At 42.3% G+C, this 12,111-nt stretch overlaps 1 protein-coding gene across 10 annotated transcripts in view; it reads left to right on the top strand.

Annotated features, from left to right (window-relative positions):
- MBD5 (methyl-CpG binding domain protein 5) overlaps positions 1 to 12,111 on the top strand; it is a 251,076-nt gene that overhangs the window by 147,696 nt on the left and 91,269 nt on the right. For 8 of the 10 annotated variants that reach the window (XM_075933338.1, XM_075933341.1, XM_075933339.1 and 5 more), the window contains one exon: positions 2,454 to 2,511. The exons of 1 other annotated variant lie outside the window; for it this stretch is intronic. The gene's annotated coding sequence lies outside the window, so the exon portion shown is untranslated. Of the gene's footprint in view, positions 1 to 2,453; positions 2,512 to 3,953; positions 3,991 to 12,111 lie in introns of all 10 variants that reach the window. One more of the 10 variants, XM_075933340.1, reaches the window with a different exon arrangement.

Below are 12,111 nucleotides of genomic sequence, written 5' to 3' on the forward strand. Positions count from 1 at the left end.
AAGAGTCCTAGTGAAATAGCCATCTGAAACCTCAAACACAAACTGTGTAGTCAGCCACTGCCATATCATTTTAATAAAACCATTTTCATTCTAGTCTGAAACTAGTCGTGGAGAAGGACTATGTCAAGAAAATGGAGAGGATGCCTTGTTTTCTTATATTTATTTTTTATTTAAAAACAGAGAAAATATGCTGCTTCTTGACTTTTCTTCCCAATTTTATTCTGACCTCAGTCAGAGTGTGGTTTTCCACTATGCATCAGACTTTAGGTGTAAAAATACTCCAGCCTTCTCCTCTTGAGCTTCTTTAGTAGAATACTCTTCTATGCTCAGGCCTGCATTACCCAATAGGCTGACTAAGCACGTGCTTAGGGCACCAGCAAAGCAGGGGCATAAAAAAAAAAGATATTTTTTGAAAAAATTTGTTATTTCAAAAAAAGTGTCTAAGTAGTCATTATGGGAAAAATCAGAACTCTGCAGAACGTTCTTTTTCTCAACTGAAAAGAATAAAACACCCTCAGAGAACAACAGTGGGTCAGGACAGACTCGATTCACTTTCCCTATTGTGTGTGGAATTGGACATGCTTCGTCAAGTCAGCTTCGATGAACTTATCCAGAATTTTGCAATCAGAAAATCTAGAAAGAAGCTATTTTTATTTCAGCATACATGTAAGTTTTGTGTCATTTCGAAAAATAAAATTTTATTTTACGGTATAGTATTGTTTTTATTTTGAATTACATATGAGGGGCACCATAATCTTTTCAGTGCTTAGGGCCTCTAAAGGTCTTAATCCAGCCCTGTGTATGTTGCTGCAGTAGCAACACATCCGTTCATGTTACTTTTGTAAATGTAAATATTACCACATTTGCAAAGTTACTTTTTATCCTTATTTTATACATACAAGTAGATATCACATGATAAATGTTCAGTGATTTCTCAAATTCAAATATTTTTAGGTGAAATTCATCCCTATAGAAAGATCCAGCACAAGGACATTGCACCAATTAATTTCTCCTTGTACCCTCCAAATAAGGCTTAAATATTTGTTTCATATAAAAAAAGATTTGATTAAATACAGTATTTATAAGCATGACACAGACTTCTACAGGTACTTTTTATTTGGCAACTAGAAACTTGATGGGGTAAATACCCAAAGTAATTACTATTTAGAGCCATGCGCTGCAGGCCAGTTAAGGGAGTGCAAAGTGTGTCTTGAGAGTGCTGCTTTGAGTGTCCCTCACAGGTAGCCTCCTCAGAGAGTAAGCAGAGACTAAAAAGCTGCTGCATCCTGCCCTCCTACAAATGACAAGAAAGGGGAAGAATATGATAGTCACTGAGTGGAGCCTTGAGTTTGTCACTTCCACTGGCAGTACACCAGGCCGCAGAGAGTAGGAATAGGCCTGGCACACCCCTAGTTGGAACAAAAGAAAGATTGTGATGCAAAGAGCCCAGTAATACACTGTTCCTTACTCTGAACTGAAGGCAACCAACAATTTAAGTTCCTTATTAATACTGTTGCCGAAATAAAACATAATCTTGATTAGAACAGACTTAAACATCAGATTTCTTTTGCCATGTACAGTAATTCCTCATTTAACATGTGCCTGCTTAACACATTTTCGCGATAGCACTTTTTTATTTTTTTTAGGGAACATTTTTTTAATTATACAACCATCCCCAGAATAACACAATTTCCCCAGCTAGCCCATCGCTGGTGGCTGTGCAGGACTTCCCCCGCCTCCCTGCAAAGCAGCGGAAGGTTCACCACTCACCGTGCCGTTCCCTGCTGTCTCCCTCGCCAGACGCCTTGCCCCCTCTCCTCCGCCCCCACTTGCAGGCTGGCAGCTGGATTTTCCCAGCCAGCCTGTCGCTGTCGGCTGTGCAGGGCTTCCCCCGCCTCTCTGCAAAGTGGCGGAGGGTTCACCACTCGCCGCACCGTTCCCTAGTGACCCTCCCTCGCCGGACGCAGTGTGGGTCCCAGCAGACCCGTTACAGGGGCATACTCCCAACCCAATCCCCCTCCCCTTCCCTTCCCCAGGGCCAAACACCTCCCCTCCCTGCTGTAACCCATTCCTCTTTCTCCCCCAACCTTATGTCCCGGTCCCAACAGACACCACTGCTGGAAACGCAACCCCTACCTTTTCCATTATTTTCAATGGGAAAATTGACTCCGTATAACATGTTTTCACTTAACACGATCATTTTCTGAAACATCTAAAGTGTTAAATGAGAATGACTGTATTGTAAACAAAATAATGTGCCTTTGTGTTAACTGTAGGGAGTTGCTCCAACGTCATTTTCTACCGGAAACAAAAGCCCACTTGGGTACACAGAAGAAATTTGTCTACCCAAGTGAATTTATAAAATTTGAGGGCATATGAGAATTATTAAAGGTTAAACTTATTATAATATAAATTTGTGTATCTTCTATATCAATGAGTCCTTTGTTTTTCAGCTTAGAATGAACAGGATGAACACACCCACCTTATGTCTAAACCTTAGCAAGGAAAAAGGTCAGTTTTTGTTTCCTGATATAATTAAATATTGTACTTTACTTTAATTGAAAATCAATAAATACTTTTTAGTTGGACCACTTCTGATCACAACTTGTATAATAAACCAAAATAATGCATGTTGGGATAGGGAAAGACTTTTCTAATTGAGAAGTGTATTCCCTAAACAACTACGTAAAGTGGGATAATGTAGATGGAAGAGCTGGTTGACAATTTTCTGTCTGAATAATTTTCCAATCGAAAATTTTCTTAGCCAAAATTTTTTCCACAAAAAAAATTAAATTTTGCTGAAAAGTTTCAACTTTCCATGAGGAAAATCAAAATGATGGCTTCCCAACAGCGAACTCTGCCTCTTGGCCAACCGCGCCTCTGCAACTCTGGCTTCAAGCAAGCCAGACAGTGGGGCACTTAGCCCTTGTGTTGGAAGAAGATGAGGAGGCCCAGCATCCCTCTTTCTGCATCTTGGCTCTTGTCAGTTTCACTTTGTTTGCTGTGAGGAAAGTGAAATTGAAGAGTCTTCCAGATGGGAAATGGAAGAATTCTGTGTTGGTTCTTCCAACGCTATTTTTTTCTAGAAATCTCTTACTCTAAATAATGTTGTATTTTTGGCTTTATATCCCAATTTGGAATGATTCCACACATGCCTCCTCTCTCCCCTCCCCCCAAATGCAAATTTTTATTTCTGGGAAGAGTGTGTGTTTTTTGACCAGCTCTAGTAGAAAGAGAAGATAAAGATATAAGAGAAGTTTATTTATACAAGGATGGTTTATTTAGTAAATAATACCCCTTATTGTTAATGGGCTGTTATAGAAATGCTTGAGCTTCTGGGTTCCTTCTCAGGAAACCATCTGTCAGGTGTAGAGATAACTGGCTAAAATTGGAAAATGTAATAGAGAATAACTTATATATAGTTCAGTAAGGCCAAATTCTGCAAATCCTTATGTACAAAAGTAGGTTTTTTTCTTATGTTTATTAATAGGAGACTCATTAACTGCCGTGGGGGAATACTCATATGAGAGAGAGTTTGCAGAAGTTAATTTTTTTTTCTTTTTTGTGTGCTTGTTTATTGACAGTTTGGAATCTATATTTTCATATACAATTAAAGAGCAAAACTTTAGTCCCGAGAAAGTGAATAGAATGTTTTGCCATTGACTTTTCTACACTGGGGGGAATCATTCATATGGGTGGCTAAGCACAGGTGGTGTGAAGTTATCTTAGCAATTTTCTTTCATTTGTCATTCACTTCTCATCTATTTATGTAATCTTAGTAACAGTAAACTGATGTTATGTATCAGCTCTGTTCTACCCAGTACAAAAGTAAGCTGAAATTGGTATATGGCATTTGGCTTATCTCTAATATTTCAGCATTAACTTAGATTAGTCAGTTATTTGTTTGATTTTAATTTATCTTTAAGGGACTAATACTGCATATCATTTGATAGCACGTGTAACCCAGCAGAAAACAGTAAGGATATTTATGTAAGTAACCATGTGCAGGATCACGTCAAAGAAGTGCAAACATCTCTTCAAGGCTCAGTCACTCAAATTCAAAGTACAATATCTGATCTTAGTGTCTTTCTCTTCATAGATTTTATTTTACTGCATGATGATTGCATGTTGGCACTAAAACACCATTTAATATTAACCAACATTATTTTAGAAAAAACACCAAATCTTCTTTAGTGGTAGGAGCAAGTTGTTGCTAGTTTGGGGGGGGGGGGGGTTATTTTATTTATTTATTTTGTTTCATAACATGCTGTAAATGGCCCATTCACCATGTTAGGGAAATAAAATTGCTTGAAATATTGAATCTGACATAGATGTTTTTTCTTAAAAGAAAAATAAGTCAAAGAAACTTTTCCCTGGAGAGGAAAAAAGCATTAGGGTACTATTCTTGTCTTTCTTTCAAAATAAAGAGCATTAATTTAGTATATAACTTATCTTCACAAATAAATAGAAAAGACATTCTGGATATAGTCTTTCTTCCATCTGCACACACAAGTCCTATTAATGCTATACATGCACAGAAGGGAAAACTATAGTCTTTTGGAAGTAACATTTTAGTTGTGTTTTTGACAATGTGTGTGTGTCTTTGAAGAAGTATTTATTTAAACTTGTTAAATGTCCATATTACATACAAGTATAAATAGATCAATAGGAAGTTTTTAATGTCCTATTTAAAATAATGAATACACTTTTGTGGTTGGGTAATTTGAACACATACTGCTGTTATACTTCAACATGTATTACTAGGTTGCTTCAGTATTCTATTCAAAACAAAATAATTTAAAAAAAATTACCAATAGGTTTTAATCTTCTTAAAATAAAATGTTTGGTCTTCAATTTCAGTTTACTTGAGAACAATTTGGGGGGGGAGGAGGGGGAAAAAATCCAGTAGAACTAATTGTCAGGTTTTGCAATATAATGAAAGATATTGTATTATTGCAGTAGAGACATTCATAAATCATTCTGTGCAGGTGTGTAGCATACTACATTTTAGACTGCCTGCATGAGATCACCAAACACTGTTTTATTAGACCAAGTAATGATACAGTGTTTGTATTAAGATGCCTGAATACTTAATTTTATGTTAACATAATTTATTTTAAGAGTATTTTTCATATGACTAGGGAAATTGTTGATTATTTGCGGAATGTTTCAGTAAACAATTTTAAGAACAGCACTTGGGGAAAAAAACATTTCATGTCTCTAAAAATAGCTTAGTCACATGACTTAGCACTTTAGCACAAAAGCATAATTTACAGGTTTAATTTGCAATCCCACTATATTTTTGACATTCTCTTGCACAGAAGCTCAGTCTGAATGACTCAAATGACTTAATATTTCTCTGCATTGAGTGCTAGGTACCTAGTACAAAGCAAGATGATTTAATGTAATTTATATAGTTTAAGTCTCTGCATTCTTTCTGAACAAGTGTGATTTTTTTTTTTAACGTCTGGAATGCTTTGTTTTTTAATTCACGCGCTTTACAATTAATGAACTTTTGGGGTCATCTTAAGCAAGGGATGAGGTGTCGTAGCAACAGATCATATCTACTGACCATAATTCCAGGGGGCTGATTTTTTTAAAAGCCATGTAAGTAAAAACTAATGGAGACTTTCAATTTCATTTTTAAATCAATCTTTTAATTATTATTCTGTATTTTATCACAGATGAATGGATAGTATGCACAATGATTTACTTAGAATTTGTCAGATAAAAACAAATATGTACTAATAGTTAATTTTATATATATTGGGTCTATATTTCCTGCATGTAGTTAGTAAATCCCTCTAGAATGTACAGCAAGAAAGAGCTCATGTAGTTGTTTGGCCATATATTCTACAGTCTAAAAATACTAATGAAAATTGATTTAGCCTCCAAATGATTTGGCCTTTGGGAACCAAGGTTTTGGCTTGTAGGTAGATAAATGTCTGTGTCCTTGGATCAACTTTTGAATTTATAGTTCATGTATTTGCAACATTATTCCAGCGCTTTAAAAATATTTGCAAATGAATTAAATGTGAAGTCATCCGAATGTGACCTTCAATGATTTTCTTAACTTTTCATTTCTTTCTCTCTTCATCTGGCAGAATTCAAAAAGTACATAGATAATTTTGCGGTGAACAGATTTATTAACTTAAATTAGCAAGAGAAACATTTCAGTCTGTGACATGTTGAATACTTTTGAAGTTCAGCTTCCTCCTCCTAATAGTGGGGCCTTTCAGAGCTAACTGACTGTCAGTGAGCTGTGGGAAAAAAATTGCTGAAGCCATGACCTGATATGAGCTTTTATGAACTGATAAATCCATCTCAGAGATCAGCCACACAGAATTAAGCTAAAAGCCATGCAACCAGAAAATGAGCCACTCATTCTCACCCCCAAACAATTAAGATCTAGAAGGAAACTGCTTCTGCAGAAGTCAAAGTGTGGTAAGGGTCAGAGAATTCTCCCATAGGAGAGAAAATGTCAGGAAGAGACAGAAAAGTTCTCTTCAACAGAAGCTAGAGAAAGGGGGGAAAAAACGGCCAAGCCATTTGTAGGCCTGGCCAATACCTATGTGTTTAGTCTAGTTTCAATTAATTAATTAATTAATTAAGTGGGGAACCCTTTGAAAGAGTTATAAATATTTTTTCTTTTTGTGCTACAATGTCTTAAAGTATTTCAGAACATCTAAACTAACATAACAAAGAATATTTTAAAATGGGTGATTGGAATCATTTATGTAGACAGGTTAATGCTACTTTTTTTCCTTCTTTGAAGTTAGAAAATAGGATGTTTTCATTTTAATTAAGATGTGTGTTCATTAGAATTTTGTGTTTGTGGATTGGAAAGAGTCTAGAAGTTGAAAATAGTAGGAATGGCTTTCAACCATTTTTAAATGGAGACAAACCATTGCAGTCCTGACAAGTCACCTTTGGTAGATCTGTATGGTGCCCAAACAAGAGGTAATTGGTCATATACTTTGAATCCATCCTGAATATGACAAAGTGGATTGTATTGATAAAGGTGACTTAAAATTCCATTCTACGGAATAACTTCACTGTTTTAAATTGCCTCAGGTTCATACTTGGCATGTAAATCGTTAGACTGAATACAAATGTTATTTTTGAAATGAAAAACAAACCTAAACTGACTGAACTGTTTTATAGCTAGAAATACATATATAAGAATTAATTAATGGGTACTTATTTCTTAATATGGAGTCGTACTTTGCTAAGTATATAATAAATAATTTTTAAAAAAGGAAGGAAGAAAAGCTGTTTTACTCTTGCTGGGACAGAAAAGAAATCTCTCTCCAGTTCAGAGTTCCTTGTACCCTCTGAAGACTAGACATTTAAGTCCACTTGGATTTTTCTGTGGAACCTACAAAAGAGCATAATTATAAGAATATCGCAGAATCACTTCACAGAATAGCATTTAGTCATATCTAAGTAAACTGTTTATGGTTTTGCATCTTCATCTTCAGATTATCTGGTCACAGATGAAAAGCTCTTAAAGTTTTGTCAGTAATGGTAGCAGCCAACAATTGTAACTCAATCTCGCATGTAGTTTTATCCATTCTTTTGCTGTCTAGACATTGTGGGTCTGTTAGGGTGCATCTACACTGCTCGCTTATTTCGGAATAAGCTATTTCGGAGGAAATACTCCGAAAGGGGTTATTTCGAATTAGTACATCTACATAGCAAATGCCAATCAAAATAGCACTAAGATATTTAGAAATAGAGCACTCACAGTCATTAGACGCTGAATCGCATTTAAGATCACTCAGAAGCACTTCAGGCAGGGCATCAGTACAGCACTCTCTTCCTGGAGCTGCTGCCTGAGGCTATCTGAGGTTTGAGCTTGGAGTCCCCCTGTACAGCTGTGTCCTATGCTCTTCTTCTTTGCCCACCTCACTGAGGGACAGCAGAGCCCTTTCTTTGCCTGCTGTGGTTGCCCTTGAAGACACCTCAGCACTCCTGCCACACAGCTGGACCTGCCTCCCAGCAGTCAACAGCTCTTATATCTCTTGGTGCACTTCCTGCTGCAGTTTCTGTGGGCTGCCTTCCTGGCCCTGCAGGAACAGGACCCCCAGCTCATTGTGGGGCACCTCTTCTCCTCTGTCTGGGCACTGCTTATGCAGCTTGACCCCATCTTCCCCTGTACATCGTGCACCGCCACTTCTGGAGACTGGACACCAGCTGTGACTGGTGGGACCTGAGCATCCTGGAGTGATGGGATGACCAGTGGCTCTAGTATTTCCCGTATGCAGAAAGACACCTTTTTGGAGCTGTGTGAGTGGTTCACCCCTGCCCTCCAGAGATGGGACACCCACACAAAACCCGCCATCTCCCTCCAGAAGCGGGTTCCATTACCATCTGGAAGCTCGCCATGCTGGACAACTACCCATCTGTCAGGAACCAGTTCTGCGTGGGGAGATCAACTGCCGGGGCCATGGTCATGCAGGTATAGTACTCTTGTGCTATTGTCCCAGGAGGGTACTGAACTGAACTTCTGGAGTGGGGTTCCCTAGAGAAGAGGAAGTGGTGGGGGGCAGTGGAAGTCCCTTCCCTGGGATGTTTTTCAGTCCTGCCTGACATGGGAAGGGGCAAGTTGGGGTTGTTTCTGGTTTGTTGTAAGGGAGGGGGGATAGGCTCGGGGGCCTCCTGAGGGCCCTGCCATCTCTGTAATTCTCTGTTTTCTTTATCTCCTTCTAAAGGTAGTGAGGGCCATCAAAAACGTCCTGCTGTGCAGAGTCATCAACCTGGGTGACGTGGACCCCATCATCCCTGGATTTGATGGCATGGGTTTCCCCAACTGCGGGAGAGTGGGGCTATTGACAGCACCCACATGAACCAGAAAGGGGTCTTTTTGATGGTCCTACAGACCTTCATCGACCACCGCAGCCAGTACACGGACATCTCAGTTGGGTGGTCAGGGAAGGCGCACGATGCACGTGTCTTTCGAAACTCCAGCCTCCTCCAGAAGTTGCACACTGGCATCTTTTTCCCTGACTGCACCATCAGGGTCCAGGATGTGGACATGCCAATCTGTATTGTAGGGGACATAGCCTATTCTCTGCTTCCCTGACTAATGAAGCCCTACACAGGACACCTTGACCCCACCAAGGAACATTTTAACATTAGGCACAGCAGGGCCCGTATTGTTGTAGAGGGTGCGTTTGGGCATCTCAAGGAGAGGTTCCATTGACTCTTCACCAGGCTGAACCTCAGCAAGCAGAACCATTAGGTGGTGGCAATGCGTTATGTCCTTCACAATATTTATGAAAACAAGGGAGAAATTTTCCTGCCAGAGCTGGGGGACAGAGACTAACCAGATCAGCAGGACCTCCGAGCACCCATGCACAGCTGCCATGTGGCAAGCCCATCAAGGTGCTGTACATATCTGTGAGGCACCAAGGGAGAGTTTCACACAAGGACCCCAGTGACACTCTTCCCTGGGCCTTTTCACAAGGGGCCTGTGCACTGCCTCAGTGTGCCTTTCCTCCCACACCTCTTCCTTCCCCTGCCTTCCTGTTCCTCCTTCCTCTCTCCCACCTCTCCCCTGCACAGACAATAAAGTACATTTCTGGTTTGGAACAATAAACTCTGGGTTTTTTTTATTGAAGTAAATGTAACTGGGGAGGGACTGGGGAAAGAACCTGGCAGATGGAAGGAGGGAGATGGAAGGGGGGAAAGCAGGGGACGGAGAAGCTCAGGGCAGGGGCTGAGAGTGGTTCCTGGGTCAGGTAGTCCCACCGCCTCTTGTGTGGGGCCCTCGGCATCCACGGAGGTGGGGTAGGAGGAGAAGCTCGAGGGGTGGGAGCTGGCAGAGGAGCAACCACCAGGAAGTTAGTACCATGTGGAAGGCCATGCAGATGGATCAGCCCTGCTGCAACAACTCCTGTCAGATATCCCAGCGCAGCTTCAGTTCCTCATCAAGTCTCCAAACTGCCAGTTCATGGACCACTGCAGGGCTTGTAAGGCAAGTGATATGCTCCTTCTCGAGGTCCTCATAGCATCTCTTGCACAGCTGGGTCGCATGGGGTCGGGAGGATGGCATGGGAGGTGTCAACTGGTCCAGCTGTGGAAAACAAAGAGGAGGGCATTCATCTGGGGAGACACCATGCATGAAACCTAGCCCTCATCTCTGAGCCAAGACCAGAAGGCAGTGTGCTTCCAACAAAGCCATCTGGGGCTAAGACAGCGGACCCTTTCCTACACTGACACCGATGCTCCGGGTGAACCTCACTGCCCCCATGTCTCAGGGACAAGCAGGCATTGGAAGCTGCCAGCCAGACTGGGTCCCTGCAGGCAAGAGTGGGGGGCCACAAGGCAGCTGGGCTTCCCCTGTGCTAACGATATTAAGGACTAGTCGACTATCCGATAAGCAAATGCTTATCGGATAGTCATCAACTAGTCGATTTCCCTACCCCCTTTCCCCCGCCCTACTTTGTTGCCTCTATCAGATAGAGGTAGCAAAGGGGAGGGGAAGGGGGGTACGTCAAAGTAGCAGTGCCGCATGGAGCTCAGCTGTGCGGTGCTGCCCCTTTGAAATGCCGCCTCAGTGTTTGAAAGCGGTGCCGCACGGAGCTGACCCCGGGTTCCATGCAGCGCTGCCTCTTTGAAAGGCCGCCGCAGCATTTGCGTGGAGCGTAGGGTCAGTTGGGGACTCCCCTGCTGATCCCAGATTCCAGCGCAGCACGCAGAGCTGGGGACTCCTGTACATTTCAAAGCTGGCTCATGGCATGCAGCCCAGAGTCAGCAGGACTTCCCACTGGCCCCGGTGTGCAAGCAGAGTTCCACATTCCTCCTTTGAAATGTACAAGAGCCTCTATGCTCTTGTACATTTCAAAGGATGACTACTCGACTAGTAAATTACTCGATATTTAACATCCTTACACCGTGCTGCGCACACACTGGGTTCAGCAGAGTGCGGGCATGCCCATGTGCCATGCGCAGCACTGCTAAGTGTGTGCATGTGTCTCCATGTCCCTAGCCTCCTTCTAGTGGTCGCTTGTGGTGGGAGGGTGTCCCAGTCTCACCCTGGTGGTGGGAGTAAGGCAGGCCTCTCCAGACACCCTGTGAGCCAGAGCACAAGGATCCTCGGTTGCTACCTCCTGGGGCTGTGCGCTCTGGACTGGCACTCCACATGCACTCACGTGCACAGGCTGCTATGCAATCCCCAGGCCTAGAAGGCCAAGCGAGGAATGCACAGAATACCCTAACTGCCCACCGCTTCCATCTGTGTGCGTCTAGGGAAAGTAATGGCGCTCATCTGAGGGGCCTTCCCCGGCTTCGGATCTTGCCCAGGAGACATCCTGAGAGGGAGGTACCAGCTCCAGGGTGAACATGACCTCCTGGCTAGCAGGCATTGAGCTGATGCTGGCCTCATCCACCTTCTCCCTCTCCGCACCAGCTCTGCTCTCCGGGAGTGTGACAGTGAGCGTCTCCATCCCTGAGTCTATAACAGGGTTGGGGAAAGGGACTTACCTGCACCCCCAGGATGTGGTGGAGCTGGGCATAAAATGGGCAGGCCTACAGTGCTGCCCCAGAGCCAGAGCTGCACTCCCTGGTCTTGGCATAGGCTTGCCTGAGTTCTTTAAATTTCATGCATACTTGCTCCTGGGTGCTCATGTGGCCCTTGGTGGCCAGGCTATCAGTTGTCCAGGCATAGACATCTACATTCCTGCATCTGGTGCGGAGATCCAGGAGGTTTTCCTCCTCTACCCAGACCTCAGTGAAGTCCAGGATCCCACATTTCAGGATCTTGGAATTCTTTTTAAATATGAGTGAATTAAACCTAAGACCCTTTTGAAGAAGGATGTCATTTATCAGAATGGTTAAATCAAGGTCAGTCTGAACTAAGGAAATGCGTATCTGTGCAACTAGGTCAATGTAGTGACACCATTGCAAGCCTCTCCCCATGCAGAAATACTGCACCAGCACAAAGCAAAGCTCACACACTGATAGAGTTGAGGCCAGTATCATAACAAAGTAAGTTTCAGTACTTCAGACTTCATCTGGAACTGGTGTAGCTCAATTTTAATATTGCCACAGTCTTCACTTTCCCTATTTATGGGCATATTTTCAGGGGGAGAGGGCATCTCTCTCAAA

This window comes from Pelodiscus sinensis, chromosome 7, assembly GCF_049634645.1.
Source record: "Pelodiscus sinensis isolate JC-2024 chromosome 7, ASM4963464v1, whole genome shotgun sequence".
NCBI classification, from domain to species: Eukaryota; Metazoa; Chordata; order Testudines; family Trionychidae; genus Pelodiscus; species Pelodiscus sinensis.